Here is an 18,009-nt window from a genome sequence, read left to right as displayed (position 1 = left end):
ATGCCTCACCCTGCTTCAGCTCTCACTGGTTGGGCTGCAGCAGCTGACCAGCACCGATTGTCCGGCACTCCCTAGTGAGATGACCGGAGTACCTCAGTTGAAAATGCAGAAATCACCAGTCTTCTGTGTCGCTTGCGCTGGGAGTTGGAGACTGGAGCTGTTCCTATTTGGCCATCTTGCTCCAGATATCCGGAAGTGCCATTACATATTTTCAATAATATGTACCAGGTACATGGTTAAGATACCAGCAATACAATGGTGAACAAATTGTCTCTTCCCTCATGAAAAACCAGAGTTGGAGGTGAAGGATGTTCAGCAAATATACTAATAAATAAACTTTAAATTCGTTTAAAATGCCCTGAAGGAAAAGAACAGAAAGCTATAGAATAACAGGGGAGAGTTCATTTAGACAGGGGACCTCTTTGAAGAAGCAACATATAACCTGTGAGCTAAATGTTAAGTAGGTACGTTGCATACTGAGGAACTAGCTTATCAGGCCCAGGGGTGAGAGAGAACTTGATGCTTTGGAGGAAGTGAAAGGCAGCTTGCGGCTGGAGAAAAATGAGCCAGAGAGGAAAGCAACAAATGCAGGTAGACAGGAACCAAATCCTGAACAGAATTAGGGCTATGTCAGAAATCCGGGTTTTCCCCAAAGTGTAAGAGTAAACCTCTGAGGAATTTTAAGGAGGAATTTTAAGGAGGGGCATGATGTGACATTTATCCTTTCTAAAGGGTCATTCTGACTTCTGTGTAAAGAATGAATGTGTAAGAATGGATCTAGAGGCCAGGCGTGGTGGCTCACACCTGAATCCCAGCACTTTAGGATGCTGAGGCAGGTGGATCACTTGAGATTGGGAGTTCGAGACAAGCCTGGCCAACATGGTGAGATCCCGTCTCTACTAAAAATACGAAAATTAGCTGGGCATGGTGGTGCACACCCATGGCCCCAGCTATGTGGGAGGCTGAGGTAGGAGAATTGCTTGAACCTGGGAGGCAGAGGATGCAATGAGCCGAGAACATGCCACTGCACTCCAGCCTGGGCAGCAGAGTGAGACTCTCTGTCTTGGGGAGGGGAGAAAAAAAGAGAATGGATCTATAAAGATCAGTAGGGAAGTTACTCCAATAGTCCACCAGTCCTCCTTAGCATGACGGTGGCTTAGAAAAGGATAACAACAGTGGAGATGCAGCAAAGAGGGTGAATCCGAGATATATTTAGGAGGTAGAATCAATAGAATCGTGCAGTGGTCTGGATAGGGGTGTGTGTTGAAGGGTAAGGGGAGTAGTAAGAAGTCTCAAGAATGAGCCCAAGATTTTTAACGAAGAAATCAGTAGATTGAGTCGTCATTTATGGAGATAAGGAATACTAGAAATGTAGAAGTAGAAAAAGTATTAAGATTAGGCATGTTCATTTTAAGATGGCTTTGAGATAAAATATCAAGTTGTACTCTGTACACAGAAGAAAAGTCTGAGATGGAGATAGGAGTTTAGGAGTTTCCAGCAAGTATAGTAGAGTTTCCAGCAAGTATAGTAGATAGTATTTTAAAGCATGAATGTAAGGTATAACCTAGGGAGAGATAACAGGTTAAAAGGAGTTAGAATTGTGTCCTGAGGAATTCAACACTTAGAAGATGAGTAGAGGAGGAGATTGCAAAGAGGACATGAACACAGGTAGGCAGAGAGCCAGGAGTGCATGGTGTCAGACTATTTCAAGAAAAAAAAAAAGATGCACCTATATATTACTGGGATTAAATGAGAATGTAAAAGATGCCCAAGTTTTTTGACAACATGGAAGTTATTAGTGACCTAGTAGAGCCCTTTTGATAGAGTGGCGGGGGTAGAAGTATACCATCTATATGGTTTGCATATAGGGAATACAGAGAAAAATAATACAGTCCTTCAGGTCGTTGAGGGAGTGAAGGGCTTAAGTAAACTTAAAGTACAAAACAAATGGCTGGGTGCAGTGGCTCACACCTGTAATCCTGGCACTTTGGGAGGCTGAGGTGGGTGGACCACTTGAGGTCAGGAGTTTGAGAGCAGCCTGGCCAACATGGTGAAAACCCATTTCTACTTAAAAAAAATACAAGAAAAGAATTCAGCCAGGCATGGTGGCATGTGTCTGTAGTCCCAGGCACATTCACACACAACCAGGCACCATTCAATGAAAAATCCATCCCTCACCTACTATGGTGGATGCCACTGTTGTCATTAATTAATTATATACACATGGGATTGCTTGGGAGGCTGAGGCAGAACTGCTTGAGCCTAGTAGGCGGAGGCTGTAGTGAGCCAAGATCATGCCACAGCACTCCAGCCTGGGTGACAGAGAAGACTGTCTCCAAAATAAATAGAGCATAAAACAAAAATTATGCAAATTGTAAGTGTACATCTTGACAACTTTTCATAGACTGTATCACCTGCAGCCCTATCAGAATAAACAGATTATTACAACAAGCAGAAGTCCCCCACCTTATGCCCCTTCCCATTCGCTATCCCAGTAAAAGTAATTACTATGACTTCTAAGATTTGTTCTGCTTGTTTTTGAACTTTATTCATATACTATGTAATTATTTGTACTTACATGCACTTATCTGGCTTCCTTTGCTCGATATTATGCTCGATATATGATCATCCATGTAGATACAAGAAACATTTGTTTACCCATTCTATTTCGATGGACATTTGGGCTATTAAGAATGATGCTACGGCCGGGCGCGGTGGCTCAAGCCTGTAATCCCAGCACTTTGGGAGGCCGAGACGGGCGGATCACGAGGTCAGGAGATCGAGACCATCCTGGCTAACACGGTGAAACCCTGTCTCCACTAAAAAATACAAAAAAATAGCTGGGCGAGGTGGCAGGCACCTGTAGTCCCAGCTACTCGGGAGGCTGAGGCAGGAGAATGGCGTAAATCCGGGAGGCGGAGCTTGCAGTGAGCAGAGATCCATCCAGCCACTGCACTCCAGTCTGAGAGACAGAGCGAGACTCCGTCTCAAAAAACAAAACAAAAAAAACAAAAAAAAAGAATGATGCTACTATGAACATTCTTGTCCATTTGTGTCTTTTGGTGAACATATATATAAATTTCTGTTGGGTGTATACCTAGGAACAGCTGGGTCAGAGGGTGTATAATCACCTTTTGGAATATACAGCCAAACTGATTTCCAAAACAGCTGTAAAAATATACACACCTACCAGAAACATACGAGTTTCAGTGTCTTCACATCATCAATACTTGATATTCTCAATCTTTTTAGTTTTAGCCATTTCAGTGGGGATGTAGGGAGGGGTCTCAAGATACTGAGAGATCTCCAGTATCTCATTGTGGCTTTAATTTGCACTCATTTGATGTAAATAAAATAGGTGGATGCATATTGACCTTTGGATAGTTTCTTTTGTGGAGTGCCTATTGAAGTATTTTGTCCTTTATGAAATTTGATTATTTGTTTTTTCCTATTGATCTGTAAGAGCTCTACAGGTCCCTTGTTGAATAGATGTATTACAAATATGTATTCTCACTCTGCCACTAGTCTTTTCATTCTCATAATAATGTCTTTTAATGAAGAGAAGTTTTTAATTTCATAAACTCCAATTTATTCAACCTTCTCCTTCCTTTTCAGATCATTACCTACTCCAAGATCATAAAGGTGTTTTCCGGTTTCTCCTTAAGTTTTTCTTTCACATTTAGCTCTATAATCCAACTAGAAACTTATTAGAAGTAATTTTTGTATATGTTGTGAGATAAGGGGTCAAGGATTCATTCCCTGCCCCTTCCACACATAACAGGCACCATTCAACGAAAAATCCATCCCTCACCTACTGTGGTGGATGTTGCTGTTGTCTTTAATTAATTATATACATATGGGATTGCTTCTGGGCTCTCAATTATGTTCCACAGATCTGTCTATCCTTGCGCCATTACCACACTGTAATTACCATAGCTTTATAATAAATCCTGTTATCTGATAAAGTCTTACAACTTTGTTCTTCAAGATTGCCTTGACTATTTAGTCCTTTTCATGTCTATGTGAATTTTAGAATCAACTTGTTAGTCCCTCCTTCCATCATGTACACAATCCCGAGATTTTATTAGGATTCCATTTAATCTATGGATCAATTTGGAGAGAAATGGTATCTTTACAATACCAAGTCTTTCAATCTATGACTACCTATTACATCTTGCTTCTCTGTCTGTTTTATAGTTTCCTGTGTAAAGATCTTACAAGACTTAAATTTGATTTGATTCTATTGCAAATGGTATTTAAAATATTTCACTTTCTAACTGTTGGTTGCTCGTATAAGTTTGCTTATTAATTCTAATAGTTTGTCTACAGATTCTTTGAGAGTTCCATTCCCAAGTAACACATTTAGGTTCATGAAAGATACTGCTCTATAAATATCTTCTCTCAAAATATAGCTGCCAGGTCTTGGCATTAAGGCTTAGATGATCTCATAAAACAACTTGTATTCTATTGAAGAGTTTGAGTAACACTGGGGTTATTTCTTTTTTAAATATTTGTAAGAATTCATCAGTGAAGTCAGGTAGACCTGGTTTTCTTTGTAGAATTTTTTTTTTTTTTAAAGACAGAATTCTCTATCACCCAGGCTGGAGTGCAGTGGCACAATCACAGCCCACTGCAACCTCGAACTCCTAGGCTCAACCGATCCTCCTACCTCCCGAGTAGCTAGGACTATAGGTGCACACCATGATGCCTGGCTAATTTTTAAAATTTTCTTGTAGAGATAGGGTCTTGAACTCCTGGCCTTAAATGATTCTCTGGCCTTGGCCTCCTGAAGTGTTGATGTTACAGGCATGAGCCACCATGCCCAGACAAAATTTTAAATACTGAATTCAATTTACTTAACAGATAAAAACAGTATTCAGATACTGTATTTCTTCAAGTCAATTTTTTATGCCAATTTAAATAAAGTATTTAATAATTTGTCCATTTCATCTAAAATTTCAAATCTGTCTATTTAAGATTGTTTGTGATATCTTCCTACCTTTTTGACATCTGTAGAATCTGTAAAGAAATGTTCCCTTTTCATTCCTGATATCGGTAATTTATGCTCTTTTTTTTTTTTCTTTATCAATATTGCTAGAGGTCTACACGTTTTACTAATCTTTTTAAGAAACCAACTTTTGGTCTTGTTATTTCCTACTGCCAATTTGTTGTCTTTTTTTTTTGAGACAGAGTTTCGCTCTTGTCACCCAGGTTGGAGTGCAATGGCATGATCTCGGCTTACTGCAACCTCTGCCTCCCTGGTTCAAGTGATGCTCCTGCCTCAGTCTCCCGAGTAGCTGGGATTGCAGGCGCCCGCCACTACGCACAGCTAAGTTTTGTATTTTTAATAGAGATGGGGTTTTGCCATGTTGGCCAAGCTGGTCTCAAACTCCTGACCTCAGGTGATCCACCCACCTCAGCCTCCCAAAGTGCTGAGATTACAGGCATGAGCCACTGTGCTTGGCCGACAATTTGTTTTCTATTTCATTGATTTCTATTTTCTATTATTTCCTTTCTTCTGCTTACTTTGGATTTAATTTGCTGTTCTTTTCCTACCTTGATGGGTATTTAGATAACTGATTTTTCCTTTTTTCTATTCTAATATATGCATTTAAGAGTACACATTTTTCATTGAGTGTAGCTTTAACTGATTCACACATTTTCATATGTATTTTCATTATTCTGTTGCAAATGGATTCTAATTGCCATCGTGATTTCTAGATTGGCAGTTATTTTCTTTAGGGAACTTAAAGGTTGCATTCTCTGAGAATATATCCAAGGGAAATGAAATTACTATGTTGAAAAGATATCTGCACTCTCAGGGTTATTGCCACATTATTTACAATAGCCAAGATACAGAATCAGCCTCAGTATCCATCAACAGATGAACACAGAAAATGTGGTATATATACACAATGGAATACTATTCAGCTTTAAAGAGGAAGGAAATCCTGTCATTTGCATCAAAATTAATGAACCTGGAGGGCACTATCTGTTAAGTGAAATTAGCCTGGTACTGACAAATACCACATGATCTCATACGTGGAACCTAGAAAACCTGAACTCATAGAAGTAGAGTGTAGAATGGTAGTTACCACGGGTGGGGTGGGGCTGGGAAGATGTTGATCAAAGGACACAAAATTTCAGTTTGACAGGAGGTGTAAGTTTGAGATAGCTATTGTACAACATATTGACTATAGTTAATAACAATGTATTATATTCTCAAAAACTGCTAAGACAGTAGATGTTCAGTGTTCTTACCACATAAATTGTGTGAGGTAATACATATGTTAATTAGCTCAATTTAGCTATTCCACAATGTATACATATTTCAAAACACCATGCTGTACATAATACATATAATTTTTGTCAATTAGAATAAAAAAAAAGGCAGCCGGGCGTGGTAGCTCATGTCTGAAATCCTAGCACTGTGGGAGGCCAAGGCAGGCAAATCACCTGAGGTCAGGAGTTCAAGACCAGCCTGGCCAACATGGTGAAACCTCGTCTCTGCTAAAAATACAAAAATTAGCTGGGTGTGGTAGCATGCACCTGTAATCCCAGCCACTTGGAAGGCTGAGGCAGGAGAATCATTTGAACACAAGAGGCAAAGGCTGCAGTGAGATGAGATCACACCACTGTACTCCAGCCTGGGTGACAGAGGGAGACTCCATCTCAAAAAATAAATAAATAAATAAATAAATAAATAAACCAAGTAGGTAAAAGCAAAAAAAAAAAGTTACATTGTATTGTTTTCTGGCCCCTATTATTTCTATTGACAAGTCAGATGTCAGTCTAATTGTTCCTTTGAAGATGACGTGTCTTTTTTTCCTCTGGTTACTTTCAGCAGTTTTATTTTTACTATGAAGAATGAAAGTGTGGTACTCCTTGTATTTATTTTGCTTGGCGTTTCTTGCACTTTTCAAATCCACGTCTTGATATTTTCATCGATTTTGGAAAATTCTCAATCACTGTCTCTTAAAATATTACTCCTTCTAGGCTGGGCGTGGCTGCTCATGCCTATGATCCCAGCAGTTCGGGAGGCCAAGGTGGGCAGATCATGAGGTCAGGAGATCGAGACCATCGTGGTTAACATGGTGAAACCCCATCTCTACTAAAAACACACAAATTAGCTGGTGTGGTGGCAGGTGCCTGTGGTCCCAGCTACTCCAGAGGCTGAGGCAGGAGAATAGTGTGAACCCGAGAGGCGGAGCTTGCAGTGAGCCGAGATGGCGCCACTGCACTCCAGCCTGGGAGATGAGTGAGACTCTGTCTCAAAATATATATATATATATATACATACATATATATATATGCACACAAAATATATACATGTGTATATATATGTATATATGTGTGTATACATGTATATATGTGTACATATATATTACTGCTTCTAACTTTCCCTCCTTCAGTCATATATATGTTAGACTTCCTCATCATTTCATCATGTCTCTGTAATAGTTTCATATTGTTGCTGTAACAAGTTATTTAAAGTTATTGGCTTAAAGCAATACAAATTAACTTTCTTACAGTTATAGACCCTGTGTAGCAAACACTGTGAGAGGAAAACAAGTTTTAAAAAATAATTTCTTGGTACCATCCTTCTCTAAGTACTAGCTACCTGGAGATCTCTAAAATCCAAGTTCTGTCTGCTCAGCCCCATAAAACTAACAGCTTCTCTGCTTTTAGAAGAAACCCTCTGCTAAGTTTCATAGCATCTTGTCATGCTCTTAAGAATTAGCAAATTCCCAGGAAAAAAGAGAAGCATGGAGCATCAGCCCACTTCTCTGAAGCTCCGTTTGTTTTATGATTGTGGTTTCTTAAGTCCTGGATGCCTCAGCAGGTCTTTGATGACCTCACTTTTCTTTTTAAATCTCATCTTTCTTGTTCTTAGCAAAAGCATTAGTCTGCAGCAACCTCATCTCTCAGAGTCATAAGTGGAAATCACAGCTTGGGCTCTGAATCAAAACTCTACTGCTTATTAGTTAAGTGATTTGGCAAGTTATTTAACCTAGAGTATTTAAACATTTGAAGTTTCAATTTTCTTTCATGTAAAATGAACATAACATTATCTAATGAGGTTATTGTGAGGATGTGAAGATTAAATGAGACATATTTATAAAACGTCTGATAACAAAAACATTCTTATTGCAGGTTTTCTATGTGCCAAATACTTTATACAGATTTAATAATTTAATGTAGACATAGTTATCTTCTATTTCCTTTTCAAGATCACATATTAGTAAGTGATGAAGCTAAGATTTGACTCTAGAACACTAGTTTTCAATAACTACACAATGTTACTTCTATGTTGCTTGAGTATTGTTCCTGACACCAGTAAGTTGTCAATAAATGTAAATTATTATTATATAGAAAATATAAATGCTTTAGAAATAGACACCAATCACATTAGTTTTTCTACTTTGTTTCTTTCTGATTTGTTTCTCCTTTTCATTTTTGCAAAAACATTCTTACAACATCTTTCAATGTATTCTTAAAGACACTATTGCGAAAAATGAATGTCCTATAGCCCACTGAGTAGACAGGCAATAATTTGCTTAAGCATTATTATATTGTTGAATGCTTAGAAGATTTCAAGTCTTTAGACAGTATAGTATAGATATCAGTGCTATTAACATTTTGTACCTTTAACTATTTTTCTTCTTTAAAATACTTTCTCAGAATAAAGTTTTACATGTGGAATTATTGGCTTAAGAGTTTATGAACATGTTATTATTTGTTGATAAAACTGCTACTGTTATTACGCCAAAAAGTTACGGTAATTACGATGCCACCAGCAACCAAAATGAAGGTTTGTGTCAAAGAATAGGAATTAAAGCTACGAAGTATAGGAATGAAGGACATATGGACATGGGGAAAAAAAGGAGATATGAATTTTGAGGCTGAAAAAGAAAAAATGGAGTGCTGGATATCATTTCTTTTGAAACAGGCAGGCGCTTATAATCCCAGCTACTTGGGAGGCTGAGGCAGGAGAATCGTGTGAGCTCACTAGTGCCACTGCACTCCAGCCCGGGAGACAGAGCAAGACTCCGTCTCAAAAAAACAAAACAAACAAAAAAACCCCTTTTAAATTATTATTATTTTGTTTAATAGAGATGGGGTCTTGCTACGTTGCCTGCGTTACTCTCAAACTCCTGGCCTCAAGCAATCCTTCTGTCTCAGCCTCCCAAAATGTTGAGATTATAGATACAAGCCACTGTGCCTGGCCAACATATTATTTAAAAATTATACCTATAAACTGCAAAACAACCACACAGATTAAAGACCTATGTTCTACAGCGCCCCCCGCATCCTTTTTTTTTGAGACAGAGTCTTGCTCTGCACCCAGGCTGGAGTGCAGTGGCTCGATAACAGCTCACAGCCTTCAACTCCTGGGCTTAAGCAATCCTCTGGCCTCAGCCTCCTGAGTAGCTGTGACTACATGTGTATACACCATCATGTCTGGTTATTTTTTATTTTTTGTTGAGACAGCATCTCACTATGTTGCCCAAGCCGGTCTCAAACTCCTGGGCTGAGGCGATCTTTCTGCCTTGGCTTCCCAAAGTGTTGGGATTACAGGAGCCACCACGCCCAGCCTACAGTCCACTTATTTGGTGTGTAATCTTGAGCCCTGAATTGCCTTATCTGTAAATTGGGATTAAATTTTATAATATCCGACTAAAGCCAGAATTGGAACATGGTATCTCGTTTTATATTCCTGATATTAAATTTGCTTTGTGAGTATACCACACCCGAATAAAAATGAAGGAATCTCTCCTTTTTTGCTGATATGCTTTGAATATCTTACATGCTATGCTTTGAATCTTATCTTGTGATGAACATCCTGTTATGAATCTTGTGTCAGACTTTAAGTTACTATTTCAAAAGGTTACTTTGTGGGATTCTCTGAAGGCCACATCATTTGCCTGCTCTTTCTACAATCACATAAATCTTACTGTGTATACCCAAAGGCAGTTGCTTTTCTACCACTGCCTTCCTCCTTCTTTGTTACCATCACAGATTTTGGGGTAGTAGGTACCTGATCATCAGGGAAAATACAGAACGCCTTGAAAATGTGGGTTTAACTATACCAAGATCTTTTGCTCTGTTTATGTACTATAGCCTCCCCAGTAAAAACAAAACAAAACAAAACAACAAACAACATCTCTGCTAAATGCTTCATTATGTACAGAGGTAAGTCAGTGCTTGATTGTCCCAAGTTTCAGTTCAGATTTATTTTCCAACTTCCATTATCCTCCAGTAAATTTTAGTGGTAATACTGAAGGAGTATGAGAATAAACATTGGCCTTAGAGGATCTGCATTCAAATCCTGTCTCTACCACTTACTGGTTAAGTGATTTTGGGCAAGTAACCTAATCTCTCTAAACTTTATTTTTCTCACATGGAAAAATGCCAAACTATTTGAATTAAGATAATATGTAGTGCCCAGCACAATACTAAATAAATGTTAGTCAAGTGGGAATTGGAATTATGGCTCAGTGTGGTCTGAATCTGAATATTATTCAGAAAATAAGGACAGCAGCACCGAATAAAAGTATTTTTTTGAGCTGAATAAAATCAGATAATTTTGATTTCTAGGATCCTTAAAAATCCGTATCCTTTAAAGAAGCCATATGGGGTAACATGTATAAGGGGCTTGGATTCCTTCATGTTCCAACAGATCCAGGTTCCATGATACGGAAACACTTATCAGATTATAAGCAAAGGGAAGAATAATTTTATGTCTGTTCAATTAGCCAGAAAACTTTGCTGGTAAAATCGTGGTGAAAACAACATCCTTATAACATTGCTGGTATCATCAAAAATCAGTACAATCTTTTAGGGAAATGTAGGTACCATATCTAGAACTACCCATGCTTGTAGAACCATTAATCACACTCATAAGATTTTATTTTCAGAAAAAAAGTCAAATAAGGAAAATAGCTATAGTTTTATTTAATAGTGCCTGGCACATAAAAGGCATTCAAATATTTCTCCAAATGAATACCTTTATTTGTACTGACTTCTCCAAATTACTGCTCTTGGTTCCTCCTCATTAAGATTTATCTATTTTCATTACCTGGGGAGAGCTTTAGAATCAAATTCTAACATCTTTGTCTAGTCCCTGTTCTCCCATCTTCCCCAGTAACTTTGTTTTGATTGCTACTAGACTCCTTACCTTAGAATACTTCCACTCTTTAAACTCAGCTGACTGTAACACAGAAACCAAAAAGACTATATACCACATCCTTGACCTAGTCAAGAAGAAATCTGAAGCTTTCTTCAAGGTCATAAGATGTCTTTCTCCTTTGTTAATACCTCTGTAGTCTAAGCATTTACCACAATCCTTGCTACATTAAGACAAAAAGCCAGAAGCTATCCTCAAATCCATCCTCACTTGATCCTTAACATACCTTTAGCCCTGTACCTAGCTGCTTACATTTCTCTCTAGGATCTGAGAAAGAACGATCATTTCCTTGCTTTCATACCTCTTGCTTCTTTCTTCTGGCTCCATTCAAAATCCCCTATTCTTCAAGTCTAAGTATCTCTCTTTTAGATATAATTCACATACCATAAAACTGACCCCTTTAGTGTACACTTCAGGATTTTTTTTTTTGTACAGTTGACCCTTGAACAACATGGGATGAATTGCATGAGTCCACTTACATGCTGATTTTCTTCTGCCTCCACGACCTGAGACTGTAAGACCAATCCTTCCTCTTCCTCCTTCTCAGCCTACTCAATATGAAGATGACAAAGATGGATACCTTTATGATAATCCACCACCACTTAATGAATAATAAACAGTAAACATATTTTTTCTTCCTTATGATTTTTTTTTTTTTAGTAACATTTTCTTTTCTCTAGCTTACTTTATTGTAAGAATACAGTACACAGTACATGTAACATACATGTGTTAATCAACTATTTATGCTATTGGTAAGGCTTCCAATCAACAGTAGGCTATTTACATAGTTAACTTTTTGGAGAGTCAAAAGTTATACATGGATTTTTGACAACACAGGGGTTAGCACCCCTAGCTCCCTCGTTGTTCAGGTGTACATTAGTACACAAGATATTTTAGTATATAAGGTTATGCAACCACCACCACTATCTAATTCTGGCACATTTTCATCACTTCCAAAGGAAACTCCATACTAGCAGTCACTCCCATTCCCATCCACTAATGTGCTTTCTGTCTCTATTAGTTTTGCCTAATCTAGACATCTCAAATAAATGGAATCACACAATATGTTGCCTTTTGTATGTGACTTCTTTCACTTTAATATTTTCAAGATTTATCCATGTTACAGCGGTATTGCTACTTTGTTTCTCTTTGTTGCTGAATAATATTCCATTGCATGGCTATATCACATTTTGTTTAGTCATTCAATAATTAAGGGACATTCTAGTTTGCCTTTTACAAATAAGGCTGCTACAAATATTTGTGTGCAAGTTTTTGTGTGAACATGTTTTCAGTTCTCTTGGACATATACCTAGGAGTGGAAATACAAGTTAAGTGTCTAAATACTTGATATCAAAATCTATTTGGTTTCTGAGTTCAGGTAACAGAGGATATCTCTCACAATGCAAACAACTCTATATTGAGCTCTCCATGCCATCCCTACTCAAACACCCACCATCTTCAAAGTCTGCAGATATTAGTAACAATTTACTTTTTTCCAAATAAATTGAGGAGCAGAGATCAGTTCTTATGGCTCCAGTTATATAGTAGGTGCTTAATATATGCTTATCTGACACCCTAAGAAGCTCCCAAATGAGAGAATGATGACCATTTACTCTTTCATTTTATAGATAGTTGAGTGTTTAATGTATGGTAGCCATTGTGCTGATGCTGGGCGTTAATTGTGGACAAAAGTTATTGATCAGTTTCATCATACTCCAAGAACCAGCTCACCTCCACAAATATTTACTGAATACCTATGATGTGAATGGTCTTGTGCCAGGTATGACAGCACAGAGTGGAATAAGATCTAATCTGCAGCCTTTGAGGGAAGGCATAAACTCTACCTACCACAATAACGCAATAAAAACAAACAAGAGGAGCACCGGACAGTAATGCTGTAAGAAAGGTATAATGCTCTGGAGAGTTAATGGACACAACATGTACAGTTTGGGAGAGTATAGAAGAGGATGGATATCAGAAAATATTTCTTCAATGTGGTACCTGAGAAACAACCTCAAAGAAAGTGGCATGTTGATAAATGGGGATTCCAAGGAAAAAAGAGTGTTTCAGGCAGAAAATAGCATGAGCAAAAATATTAAAGCTGGGTGCAGTACAGATTCTTTTTTCCTTCCAGAGGCTGTCCCATTTGGATGTGTAGATGAGTAATGAGAAGTATGATCACAATGTGAAAGGTCTTCATTGTTGGTCTTAGTATTTAAATAAGCTTAGGAGAATGAGTTGAAAGTCTGCCTGTAACAATTCAAATTACTTTAGTGATTTGTGCCAAGATTAAGATTTCTTAATCTTTCCTTGAAACTTTTCTACTTTGTATATCTCCTAATCATGGAAATTAGTGATTTATCCTTCCCACAAGGAAAAAAAATTAAATCTTGACAACTATGTGAGCATGCTGATAGGGGGACAAGGCTGAAGCTCAATCAGTCTACCACTGCATCCCATACTGTGGGGAAAATGTACAGCTTAAAACAGACATGTGGGCAAATCACAATAGCCAGAAAAGCAGAAGCAAGATTGGGGGTAAGATAATTGCATTAATGAAGCTTCTAGCACCAGGCATTGGACCAGGAGATTTACATATAACATTCTGATTCCACCAAACAAGCCCATTTGGATTTAGGAAAGGGAGGCTTAGGGAGGTCAAATAAATTGCTCATGGTTACCAAGCTAGTAAGCACAGCTAGTTGAATTTGGGCCTATCTGATCCCATATTTTCCCCGTTGTTCACTCTTACTTGTTTTCACAATACACACGAAGCTAAAATGGTAGGAAAATGATACATATTTCAATGAAAGGGGCTGAATATTTAACACAGGGGCTTCTATGGTCTGGAGAAAAATTAGCATGAAACATTCAAATCTGGGTTTAGAATGGCTTAGAGATTAAGACCAGGAGAGATCAAGTTTAGGGCTGCTTCTTTATCCAGTTTGAACACGGATCGTAACATAGATCTTATCTAGGAATACCAAGTGAGCAAAATTCCAGTTTTAATTTGTAAATCAGAGAGTAAACTACAAGAGAATATGAACATTTGGCCGTAATTACCGTATTCATAGACCTGAGAACAGTGACTGGCACATAGTAGACACTCTAAACTTTTGCCGAAATAATGAAAAGTTTTGTAAGGGGTATTCTCATTTGAATACCCGTGAAGGCTATGAAATAAAGACAGCAAAGCAGTAAGCTGAAAAACCATTTAAGTTCTTAAGATACTTCCTTTAATCCTCAACCCTATGGCAAAAACAACAACAAAAACAAACCACCATCAAAACGACAAAGAAAGAAAGCAATAGTTGCAAAACATTAGCCTGATTTTACAAAGAAAAGTAGATGAAAGAATGAAAAGACACTTCTGTATTACGTATTAACATCTCTGTGGATAATCGAATTTCAGTCAGATGGAAGCCAGAATTGTGACCTACGGTTTTAATATTTCAAACTGCTGTGAGCAGTGTATCCAATGACTGTCTTTGAGAAACAAAATGGTTATCTAATCCAAGTATTTGAAAAAAAAACTGACAATTTCTTTATTATATAGCTGGCAAGTAATGGAATGAAACCTCAAATTCATTAACTTGAAGTAACAGTACATGTACAAAAACCTTAATTCTTTAAATTTTGATACTATATTTCTATTAAACATGCAAAGAAAACTGCACAAACGGCATTAATGAAAAAGGAAAAAAAAGAAAAAAAAACAAAACTTTGGAGGACAGCAAGCCTCTCTGAAGAAACATTTTTAAAAAGAATAAAAACAGGTTCTATGGACTTTCCCTCTCTATTTTTCACAGGCTTTTCTAATATTTCTTCTTTGATGTAACCAATGAATAACTGCCACTTATCACAAAATACCTTCTTTCAGATATATTGCTTTCTTCTAAACAGACAGTTCTTCAAGCTGCTCAAGTCTTTCAGCTGCAGCAATTTTTCTTATTTCTATTATACTATATTTCTTCCATGGAGTATCATAAAGACCAATTTAACAAAGATAGTTTCCAAAAGGCAATATTACTTTACCTCAATCAGTATTTTAACATGATATTCTCTATTTTTTTCATTTAGTTCTACAATCTTTCCATACTTCAATATTTCCTAACACTATAGTTTCATTTGCCAGAGTGACTATATTATATTTTCTTCTGTATTACATTAATACAGAAGTTAGTGAACACTTTTTCTTTAATCAATTAATACTTGGGGCAGTCTACATGTTCCTAACCTATTAATAACCACGAAGACAATATTTTGTCTTTTCAGTCAACTACTGCAATTGTGTGGTCTTTCAAAATATAAATCATACTTGATTTTAAGGTCTTAGACTTTTTTTTTTTAAAGTGACAACAGAAGGTTAAAACGTGTATTTTTTTTTTTGAACTGTAATATTTGGTTTAAAACATATTTTCTAATGAACTCTAAACCAAACAGCTATTTATTTATTTATTTATTTTTGAGACGGAGTCTCGCTCTGTCAGCCCAGGCTGGAGTGCAGTGGCGGGATCTTGGCTCATTGCAACCTACGCCTCCCAGGTTCAAGCAATTCTCCTGCCTCAGCCTCCTGAGTAGCTGGGACTACAGGTGCGCGCCACCATGTCCAGCTAATTTTTGCATTTTTAGAAGAGACGGGGTTTCACCATGCTGGCCAGGCTGGTCTCCAACTCCTGACCTCGTGATGTGCCAGCCTTGGCCTCCCAAAGTGCTGGGATTAGAGGCGTGACCAAACAGCTTTTTAAAAAAACTACTATAGAATTAAAATAATTGCAGAGTCTGAGGCTAGATTAAGTACAATCCCAAAAGAAAAAGTACACAGGCCTTATTACTTCAAAAATTCTTGAAAGACAATACAGTTCTAGGTTCACTGATACATATCCTAAAATTACCAAGATTATTCAGATTTCACAAAGCAAGCTTCAAATAGATCGATTCCTTCAACACACGGACAGACACCCCTCTAAGTATTGTGTTATCTGACAACAGAAGCCAAGGAATCAAAATTATTGAGTGTTTATTACCACCTCACATATAGTTTATTACAAATGAGATATTGAAAACCAGAAAGTTCTTATTGATCTTTTGTCCTTTGTGAGCCAACTTTTTCCTGTTTAGAATCGGAGCTAAGTCTCATGACCCTTGCGCTATACTTTAATACCAGGAAGAACAGATACCATTTAAAAATCAGTGATGAATTAAATTACAAAGGAGGAAAATGTAATAAAATACAACTTTCACAAATGTTACGTGTAAGCTAGGCATAAGAATTTTTAAGGCTGAGGAAGTTGCTCTCAGGCACGGGGCAAAACCTGTAGCCCAAAATCAACAGGCCTAATAATTTAAGATGTCAATTTTATCAGTTAAGGTAACATCAAATTTGAGTACTTCAGTGTGATATTTTCATTCTGCTAAGAAGAAAACGCCCCGGATTTTATGTAAAATATTCAGTTCCCTAAATAAAAAGTTATCTCCTTAAAAGAGAAGCTAGATTTCCCGTTGCATGTCAAGGCAGAGGGCACCACACTTCACCAATCCAAGGCTGGACTTGAGTAGGGGTGCAGGTGTTAGCAATTCATCAGTCACACAAGCTACGTGGTCTTGCAGAGGTGAATAGAGATTTTTTTAACAAGGGCTTTCCAATTCTTTGAAGAAAACGCTGCGACAATTTTGCTGGGGAGGAAATGCTTCATCTTCCACGTGGAAACAAACTCATAAATTCTGACTGCAGGTTGGTGTTCAGTACAACTTGGAATAACCTAACTTTTCACATAAAACACAACCCCCAAGCTGCAAGATACGGTCTCCGCGAATGGCACCAAGCACTACCTTTTCAAGCCCTCACCAGCACTGGAAGTGGGTTGGACACCCCCAAACCATCACCACCCCCCACAGGAAGTGAGGGTGTCCCCCCTCCCCCAGGACGGCCTTCCTCCCCTCCCCCAACCGGAAGTTGAGGCGCCCCCATTCAGCCGGCCTCCAACCAAGACAAACCAATACCACCACCACCAAAAGAGGGGTGATCTTCAAGGGGTGAAAGGCAGCTCGACTGGGGCCACCCCCAAGCTCGCCTTGCTTACTGACCTGCTGACGACAGGGGCAGGAAGAGGCCTGGGGCCTAAAGAAAGTCCCTTGCACAGAGGACAATTCCCTCAGCCCCTCTCAATCGCCTTCACTTCACGCGCTCGTCGTCTCACAGCTGGACAAAAATTCTTCCGCAGCACTTTATTTTGGTGTCCTTTCCTTTTCTTTACCTAATCTCTTAACCACCTTTCCACAGGTAACTCCTCTTACCGCACAGCATTTACAGTTGCTCCGGTGAGGAGAAAAATGAAATATTTTCCACGGTCCCTTCAGAAAAATGAAGGGATTATTTTGCCCCAATGCGGCGAAGGACTACGTGGTTACGCAAGGTGAGCCTTATTTTCGTGGAGGTTTCTGGGAGATGTAGTTTTTTTTTTATTGCGAAGGCCTGCAGAAAGTAGAGGAACTGAAATTGGTCATGACTATATATTAGCGTCCTCGAAAACATATTCTGTATTCGATGACGGCTGACCTAGCGGGCTCCGACGCCCAGATGGGTCCAGACTTCCCTGGTCTTTTCCTATGCGGCTTAATCGAACCCAAATTTTCGCTCTCGCGGGCCCAAGGTCTCGGCAGCCCCGCCCCTTATCTTGGCCCCGCCCTCCACAGCCAATCAGGCGCCCTTTAGGTCTCGTCCTCCGGAGCTTGGAACGCAGAGAGGAGGGGGCTGGCGGCGACTCCTCCCGCTGGGCTGAGAGAGACCGGGGAGACAACTGGAGCCCGTGCGCGCGCGC

The 18,009-nt window shown here is 38.6% G+C and overlaps 1 protein-coding gene across 4 annotated transcripts in view; it reads right to left on the bottom strand.

The window, feature by feature from the left end:
- The window catches only part of HMG20A (high mobility group 20A), an 85,444-nt gene extending 67,566 nt beyond the window's left edge, over positions 1-17,878 (bottom strand). For 3 of the 4 annotated variants that reach the window (XM_011932831.1, XM_011932830.1, XM_011932832.1), the window contains exon 1: positions 17,276-17,878. The gene's annotated coding sequence lies outside the window, so the exon portion shown is untranslated. The remainder of the gene's footprint in view (positions 1-17,275) is intronic. The other variant, XM_011932834.1, reaches the window with a different exon arrangement.
- Positions 17,879-18,009: the final 131 nt, after the last annotated feature.

The sequence above is a fragment of the Colobus angolensis genome, unplaced genomic scaffold, assembly GCF_000951035.1.
Source record: "Colobus angolensis palliatus isolate OR3802 unplaced genomic scaffold, Cang.pa_1.0 Scaffold99, whole genome shotgun sequence".
Lineage (NCBI taxonomy): Eukaryota > Metazoa > Chordata > Mammalia > Primates > Cercopithecidae > Colobus > Colobus angolensis.
Note: the sequence above shows the minus strand (reverse complement) of the source record. Positions and strands in the feature narration are given on the sequence as shown.